This window comes from Syngnathus typhle, linkage group LG19 (genome assembly GCF_033458585.1).
Source record: "Syngnathus typhle isolate RoL2023-S1 ecotype Sweden linkage group LG19, RoL_Styp_1.0, whole genome shotgun sequence".
Taxonomy (NCBI): domain Eukaryota; kingdom Metazoa; phylum Chordata; class Actinopteri; order Syngnathiformes; family Syngnathidae; genus Syngnathus; species Syngnathus typhle.
Genome location: NC_083756.1, coordinates 925,980 through 934,687, shown reverse-complemented (window position 1 = coordinate 934,687; position 8,708 = coordinate 925,980). Strand labels below are relative to the sequence as shown.

General features: G+C 52.0%; 1 long non-coding RNA gene across 1 annotated transcript; it reads left to right on the top strand.

Annotated features, from left to right (window-relative positions):
* The first annotated feature begins 7,942 nt into the window (after positions 1 to 7,942).
* On the top strand, positions 7,943 to 8,354 carry LOC133143929 (uncharacterized). The gene is made up of 2 exons (XR_009710512.1): positions 7,943 to 8,200; positions 8,290 to 8,354. It is a non-coding gene; the product is annotated as an uncharacterized LOC133143929 (long non-coding RNA).
* The last annotated feature ends 354 nt before the right edge of the window (positions 8,355 to 8,708 follow it).

The window sequence follows — 8,708 nt, the reverse complement described above, 5'->3', positions numbered from 1 at the left end:
CCATATATAGTTTCACCTCTTAGCCTGCTCACATAATCCAGTCACAGTCTCTGTTTTTGAGTTGCGTTGTACCCTGGGAGCCAAATAAAGTATATCGATAAGAACCAATCACAGCCATGAGAAGATGGGGGAAATTGATTAGCACAATGAATTAATCGGACCTTGTGTGACTTGGCCGCAACGTGATTTGTAACGCAACAGGTTGAGTCGGCGCGCTGTTTATGTTAGGGTCAGGTTAAATATTTGAGGAGCACATGTGGGGATGAATGGTGGCACAGGATTTCATCACAAAGCTGTGAGGGGCGAGCTGGCGGGGGGTCATTTTAACAGTAGTGTCAACACAGTGAGCTCCCACCTCCGTCGACTCCGCAAACAGCACATGGCAGACGTTCTGCAAGGGCCCGATGGGTTTTTCTCAGAAGACCTTTTGACGCTGCCAAAACAGGTTATAGACGAGGCCTCGTATCTACAGTGCGAGTACGTAATGAAGCTGTAGACACGTACCGTTTCTTTGTTGCCAAGACATTTTAACCCTGAGCTGAAGTATCCAAGCCGTCACTTGGGCCCACTCACTTCTGAGCTTGTGGGGTTGAGTCCAACGTGTAACATCAAGTGGGTTTGGCTGTCAGCTACTGCTGTGTGGGTTTGTGTTTGCTCAGCCTGCCCGTCTGTGGACATCCAACAAAGCTCACACCACTCCTCTAACCATTCGCCTCGTTGACCACAAACAAACACTTGCTATTCAGTAAGATATTTTTTTTATTATTCTTCTGCTGTTCCTTGACACGTGAACGTGTTTTATTGCATCGAGATTCTCTTTTTAGCCGCTCAATTTGAACCACACTTGTTACCTGTCGTGTATATAAGTCCTGTCTGCCCCTCACGCCTCGTCGGATCATTGTTGTTGTCTTGAAGTCTTTTTGGTTCCTGTTGTCTTAATGTCTTCACGTCCTTTGTTTTGCGTCCCTGTCGGTTAGTCCTCTTGTTGTTTTGTTAAGTCATGTCAGTTTGCAGGGTCTGTTAGTTTGTTTTGCTGAATAAACCCTGGTCCATGCTGCATTTGGTCACCCTGCTCCATCCGATCCGTGACATAATGATCCGACCACTACAGCGACCAGCGCTTGGACCCCCCTCCACTATCAGCTGCCGTTGCGACACCCGATCCACGTCCGTCGTCCGAGCATGTTCCAGCGCCATGGGCTTCGCGGCAGTCATCAGACTTCGCTCCCGCGACGCCGGACCCTCCGCCGCCATCGGAGTGCCTCCTGGCGCCATCAGACTCACGGGCGTTGCCAGACTTCAAGCCAGCTGCGCCGGACCCGCGACCGTCGCCAGACTTCGAGCCAGCTGCGCACACCCCCGCCTTCCGAATGCCGCTGATCGCGGTCCGGACTTCCAAACGTTGCCGATTGCGGCTCTGAGTTTTCGTATCCCGCCGATTGCGGTTCGTGTCCCTAGAGTTGCCGCCGATCGCGGTTTGTGTTCCAGAGTTGCTGCCGATTGCGGTTCGTGTTCCAGAGTTGCCGCCGATTGCGGTTCGTGTTCCAGAGTTGCCACCGATTGCGGTTCGTGTTCAAGAGTTACCACCGATTGCGGTTCATGTTCCAGAGTTGCCGCTGATTGCGGTTCGTGTTCCAAGTTGCCGCCGATTGCGGTTTGTGTCCCTAGAGTTGCCGCTGACTGCGGTTCGTGTCCCTAGAGTTGCCGTCGATTGCAGTTCGTGTCCCCAGAGTTGCCGCCGATTGCGGTTCATGTCCCCAGAGTCACCGCCGATTGGGGTTCATGTCCCCAGAGTTGCCGCTGGGCGCAGGTAGGACTTTGCCATGGCCGGTGAGGCCATTTGGACTGGTGCGCTTACCCCCCTGCCCCCCCGTTCGCCACGTGGGGGTTCCGGTTTTTGGGACGCCGGGAGCCGGCCCGGCCGGGCACAGCCCAAAAAGGAAACGTGGGTCCCCCTTTCCATGGGCTCACCACCTGTGGGAGGGGCCAAAGGGGTCGGGTGCAGTGTAAGCTGGGCGGCGGCCAAAGGCAGGGACCTTGGCAGTCTGATCCCCGGCTGCAAAAGCTGGCTCTTGGGACATGGAATATCATCTCTCTGGCTGGAAAGGAGCCCGAGCTGGTGTGCGAGGCAGAAAAGTTCCGACTAGACTAGTCGTCACACACAGTTTTGGTTCCGGTACAAGCCCTCTCGAGAGGGGCTAGATTCTCTTCCACTCTTGAGTTGCCCACGGTGAGAGGCGTCGAGCAGGTATGGGTACTTATTGCCCCCCGGCTGGGGGCCTGCACATTGGGGTTCATCCCGGTGAACGAGAGGATAGCCTCCCTCCGCCTTCGGGTGGCGGGACGGGTCCTGACTGTTGTTTGTGTCTATGCACCAAACGGCAGCTCAGAGTACCCACCATACTTGGAGTCCCTGGGGGAAGTGCTGGAGAGCGCTCCTTCTGGGGACTCCATCGTTCTCCTGGGTGACTTCAATGCTCACGTGGGCAATGACAGTGAGACCTAGAAGGGCGTGATTGGGAGGAACGGCCCCCCAGATCTGAACCCGAGCGGTGTTCTATTATTGGACTTCTGTGCTCGACACGGATTTTCTATAATGAACACCATGTTCAAACATAAGGGTGTCCATGTGTGCACTTGGCACCAGGACACCCTAGGCCGCAGTTTGATGATCGACTTTGTAGTCGTGTCATCGGATTTGCAGCCGCATGTTTTGAACACTCGGGCAAAGAGAGGGGCGGAGCTGTCAACTGATCACCACCTGGTGGTGGGTTGGCTCCGATGGTGGGGGAAGATGCCGGTCCGACCTGGCAAACCCAAACGCTCTGTGAGGGTCTGCTGGGAACGTCTGGCAGAATCCCCTGTCAGGAAGAGCTTCAACTCCCACCTCCGGCAGAGCTTTTCCCACGTGCCGGGGGAGGCGGGGGACATTGAGTCCGAGTGGACCATGTAGACCATGTTGACCATGTTGAGGCGGCTGACCGGAGCTGTGGCCGTAAGGTCGTTGGTGCCTGTTGTGGCGGCAATCCCGGAACTCGCTGGTGGACACCGACGGTAAGGGATGCCGTCAAGCTGAAGAAGGAGTCCTATCGGGCCGTTTTGTTCTGCGGGACTGCGGAGGCAGGTGACAGGTACTGGATGGCCAAGCGGAACGCGGCTTTGGCGGTTGCTGAGGCAAAAACCCGAGCATGGGAGGAGTTTGGCGAGGCCATGGAGAATGACTTCCGGACGGCTTCGAGGAAATTCTGGTCCACCATCCGGTGTCTCAGGAGGGGGAAGCAGTGCAACGTCAACACTGTTTACAGTGGAGATGGCGTGCTGCTGACCTCGACTCGGGACGTCGTGAGTCGGTGGGGAGAATACTTCGAAGACCTCCTCAATTCAACCTACACGCCTTCCATTGTGAAAGCAGGGCCTGGAAACTCTGAGTCGGACTCTCCAATCTCTGGGGTCGAAGTCACTGAGGTAGTTAAAAACCTCCTCGGTGGCAAGGCCCCGGGGGTGGATAAGATCCGCCCGAAGTTCTTTAGGGCTCTGGATGTTGTGGGGCTGTTATGGCTGACACGCCTCTACAACATTGCGTGGACATCGGAGACAGTGCCTCTGGATTGGCAGACTCGGGTGGTGGTTTCCTTCTTTAATAAGGGGGACCGGAGGGTGTGTTCCAATTACAGGGGAATCACATTCCTCAGCCTCCCTGGTAAGGTGCTGGAGAGGAGGGTCCGTCGGGAGGTCGAACCTCGGATTCAGGAGGAGCAGTGTGGCTTTCGTCCTTGCCGTGGAACAGTGGACCAGCTCTACACCCTCCGCAGGATCCTCGAGGGTGCATGGGAGTTCACCCAACCAGTCCACATGTGTTTTGTGGACTTGGAGAAGGCGTTTGACTGTGTCCCTCGGGAGGTTCTGTGGCGGGTGCTTCGGGAGTACGGGGTGCCGAGCCAACTGATAAGGGCGGTTCGGTCCCTGTATCACCGATGCAAGAGTTTGGTCCGCATTTCCGGCAGTAAGTCGGATTCGTTCCAAGTGAGGGTTGGAGTTCGCCAAGGCTGCCCTTTGTCACCGATTCTGTTCATAGTTTTTATGGAGAGAATTTCTAAGTGCAGCCGAGTGGCGAAATCGACAGGCGGATCAGTGCAGCGTTGGCAGTAATGCGGACTCTGTACCATTCCGTCGTGGTAAAGAGAGAGCTGAGCCAAAAGGCATAGCTCTCAATTTCAAGATTCAAGATTCAAGAGTTTTTATTCGCCATGTTTGAGCGTGCCAAACAAGGAATGTGACTTTGGTAAATCGCACTCTCTGTTCAACATTTAGAAAAATGGCAAATATTCTCAAACATCCCCTGATCTTAAACTCCCAAAAGGGCAAGGAAAAACTCAAAACTCCAGCTAGGGGAAATGAGAAATCTTGAGATGACCAGGCTGCAATGTATGCAGAGAGGACACATAGTACAAACAGTGTAGACAAATTCAAAAAAAGGTGTGGAGAGCAGGATGTTACAGTAATTACTCTGAGACTCTAAGAGTGGTGTGAGTTCATCAGTGCAACAGGCTGGGGGAAGAAGCTGTCTCTGTGTCTGCTGGTTTTGGCGTACCGAGCTCTATAACGCCGTCCGGAGGGGAGTAGTTCAAACAGACTGCAACCTGGGTGAGAAGGGTCTGTAGAGATGTTCCTTGCACGTTTCCTGGTCCTGGACAGGTACAAGTCTTGGATAGATGGGAGGTTGATTCCAATGATCTTTTCTGCAGTCCTGATTGTCCGTTGCAGTCTGTGCTTGTCTTGTTTGGAGGCCGATCCAAACCAGACAGTGATGGAGGTGCAGAGGACAGACTAGATGATGGCAGTGTAGAAGGTCTTCAGAAGCTCTCGCGGCAGGTTGAACTTCTTGAGCTGTCTCAGGAAGTACAGCCTCTGCTGGGCCTTCTTCCGGACAGAGTCTATGTGGCTGGTCCATTTCAGGTCCCGAGAGATTGTGGTTCCCAGGAACTTGAAGGTGTCTGTGGAAAGAATAGTATTACTGCGGATAGTGAGGAGTAAAAGTGGTGAAGGGTCTCGCCTGAAGTCCACTGTCATCTCCACGGTCTTCAGCGGGTTCAGCTCCAGGTGGTTTTGGCTGCACCAGTGGACCAGCCGCTCCACCTCCTGTCTGTACGCAGTCTCATCACCATCTTGGATCAGTCCGATGAGAGTGGTGTCGTCTGCATACTTTAGGAGCTTCACAGGAGAGTCACCTGAGGAGAAATCATTGGTGTAGAGCAGGGTTCCCCAAACCTTTTCCTGTGAGGGCCACATAACCTTTCCCTTCTCTGATGGGGGGTGGGTTCTTCATAGAATAAAAACCATGGAACATTAACTTTCTGTTGTGCCATGCACAATCTTAACAGATAAAAGTTCAGCTCAGTTGTCAGAGCAGAACCTCTCTGACACATATGAGCAGTCTCTTAAAGTTCTTGTGTTCCTTCTTTATAATCCTTTTGTAGGTTCCAGTAGGCTTGTAGACACCGCTGTCTTTTTTGTTAAAGTTTGCTAGTGCTTCATAGTCTGGAGTAAAATCTGTTGTGGCAATTCTTAGGCGAGATCCGAGGTGTTGGTCCGTTTACCTCGATCTGTGACGGGTTGATGTTGACGTTCATGTGGCTGAACGTCACGTCGCGTACGTCGAGCCAAATTGGCCACTCTCTTTTAAACGCTCGGCACTGTGTCCACCTTGCTTTTCCTTGGGCGACTCATTTTAATGGAAGGATTCCAGGGGAAGGTTTGTGGATGGCTTTAGCGCAAAACTGCATCTGAAAGCTCAGCGCGCGAATTACAAGAATGCTGTCGTCACAGCCCACGCTCTAAATTCGGGACTGATACAAATAGAGCGGTAGTGCGCCATGTCTGTACTACTGAGTACGTACACACACTTGTGAGTGTGCACCGAGCTTTCTGACACGGCTTCCGGTAGTAAATGCGCAGGCGAGCGCTTCCCTATCTACTGGGGAAACGCAGTCATTGCAGGCAAAATGACCCAAAAAAAAGTTTAATAATACAATTTGTTCAGGGTTGGCGGGCCGGATTAAACGGTCCCGTGGGGTGAAAGATGTTGTTTATCCTTTTGTAGGTTCCAGTAGGCTTGTAGACACTGCTGTCTTTTTTGTTAAAGTTTGATAGTGCGTCATAGTCTGGAGTAAAATCCCAGTAACACCTCCTGGCTTTCCTGACCTCTCAGTTCAGTGTGTTTCTGGTCTGCCTGAACAGGTCGCGGTCGCGTCTCCTGTAGGCCTCCTCCTTGACTTTGCGCAGCCTCCTGAGGTTTGGTGTAAACCAAGGTTTGTCATTGTTGTACGTGCAGAAGGTCTTAGTCTGCACACACAGATCCTCACAAAAACTGATGTATAATGTGACAGTGTCAGTGTTCATGCAAGTCTGAAGTTGCAGCTTCGAAAACTCCCCAATTGGTGTAGTCAAAGCAGGCTTGTAGGTCCTGCCTTGACTCCACTGTCCACTTCCTCACAGTCCTCACCACAGGGTTAGAAGTTTTTAGCTTCTGCCTGTAGGCCGGGATCAGATGAACTAGACAGTGGCCCGAGAGTCCTAAAGCTGCACGAGCCGCAGAGTGGTATGCATCCTTGATCACGGTGTAGCAGTGGTCCAGAGTCTGTGCCCCTCTGGTGGGACACGTTACGTGCTGTCTGTATCTGGGGAGTTCGTGTGCGACGTTCGCCCTGTTGAGATCACCCAGAACAATGATTAGTGAATTTGGTAGAAGTTTCTCCATGTCTGTTACCTGGTCAGCCAGCATCTGCGTGGCTTCACTCGCACGTGCGTATGGTGGAATGTAAATGTGGAATGTAACGCCATGACGATCGAGGAGAACTCCCGCGGTGAATAGAACGGCCGGCAGTTTATGAAAAGTGTTTCTAGGAGAGGGCTGCAAAACTCTGTCAACACCGTGACATCAGTACACCAACGTTCATTAATGTAGAAACAGAGACTACCTCCCTTTGATTTTCCAGACAGCTCCGCGCTGCAATCTGCACGAGTTAGCCGAAACCCCGCTAGCTCCACGGCGTGGTGGGGGGTTCGTTCGCTGAGCCACGTTTCCACAAAGCACAGCGCGGCGGATCTGCTGAAGTCCGTGTTCCTTGAAGTGAGGAGCAGCAGTTCGTCCATCTTGTTCGCCAGGGAGCGGACATTCGCCAGATGAATTGACGGTAGGGCAGAACGGAACCCTCTCTGCCTCAGTCTTACGAGTGCTCCGGCTCGTTTTCCGCGCCGCCGTCATCGCGCTAGCTTGTACAGCACCGCCGCTCCGGCTAGCATCGCCGACAAACAGGCTGAATCGGAGAGAACAGGAGAGAAAATACCAGAAGAAGACTGTTCGATGTTTGACAGCGCTTCTCTGGTAAAAGTGATCCAAGATGGACAGCAGAGGACACAGAAAACACACAAAATAAGACAAAGAAACAGAGAGCGACTCACCGTGGCTCCCATTTGCGGCGCCATCATATGACGTTTACCGGTCGATTTACGCTCCTACGGTCACGAGCTATGGGTCGTGACCGAAAGAACGAGATCCCGGATACAAGCGGCAATGAGTTTTCTCCGCAGGATGTCCGGGCTCTCCCTTAGAGATAGGGTGAGAAGCTCGGTCATCCGGGAGAGACTCGGAGTAGAGTCGCTACTCCTCCACGTTGAAAGGAGCCAGATGAGGTGGCTCGGGCATCTCACCGGTAGGAGACCCCGGGGACGACCCAGGACGTGCTGGAGAGACTATGTCTCTCAGCTGGCCTGGGAACGCCTTGGGATCCCCTGGGATGAGCTGGATGAAGTGGCTGTGGAGAGGGAAGTCTGGGAGTCCCTCCTAAAGCTGCTGCCCCCGCGACCCGACCCCGGATAAGCGGAAGAAGATGGATGGATGGATGGTAGGGGTGTAACGATTCATCGATACACACCGTGTTACTGCTATATTTCGTTTCGTTTCATTTTCTGTGTATTTTCATTATTATTACCGTTGAGTGCCACCAGGGGGCGCTATAGTGTAAGTGAGCTTTGTAAGAAGAAGTAGAGGTTAATTTCCTCAGAAGAAGCGATCTCTCGAGAGATCGAAAGATGTGTGACTGAAGCGTGGTCACAAAGCTAACTTGTAAAGAAAGATAAGAAACAATAAGAAGAAGAAGACGACTGAAACTAATTCCTCTCTCGGTACTCAGCCAACGAGGTATTGTTTGTATGTTGTATTTGTCAGAATCGTTTTATGTGTTAAATGTCTTTCTTTTGAGCTAATTGTTGTTTGTTTTGTGCCTTTAGTTTTCACGGTGTGTTTATGAGTCTGAACAAGCTGGATTCAATAAATTCATCAGTTGAGAAAGCCACTTGTGTCTGTTGGTACCTGGAGGAGTTACAGTGAAAACTCGACTGATCTGCGCGAGTGGAGGCGAGGCGGCATGATCGGATGAGCAGCAGTCTTGCCACAGCGTGATCGGCACGTGCACGGAGCGGGCGCGCGCACGAGACCAAAGCGGGATTTGAAGACCAACACTTTAAGATAAGGCCATAAGAAATGCGGACATTCATAAGTTAAGAGTTTGTCTGAAAAAAGGAAAACAAAACGCAAGTTTAAGGTTGATTAATCAAACTGTGATTTAAAGTAACGTTTTGCTATTCCTAATTTTTGTTTATTAAGCCACATTGTAAGGTCTAAAGCACTTAAGTTTAAGCATCAGTAG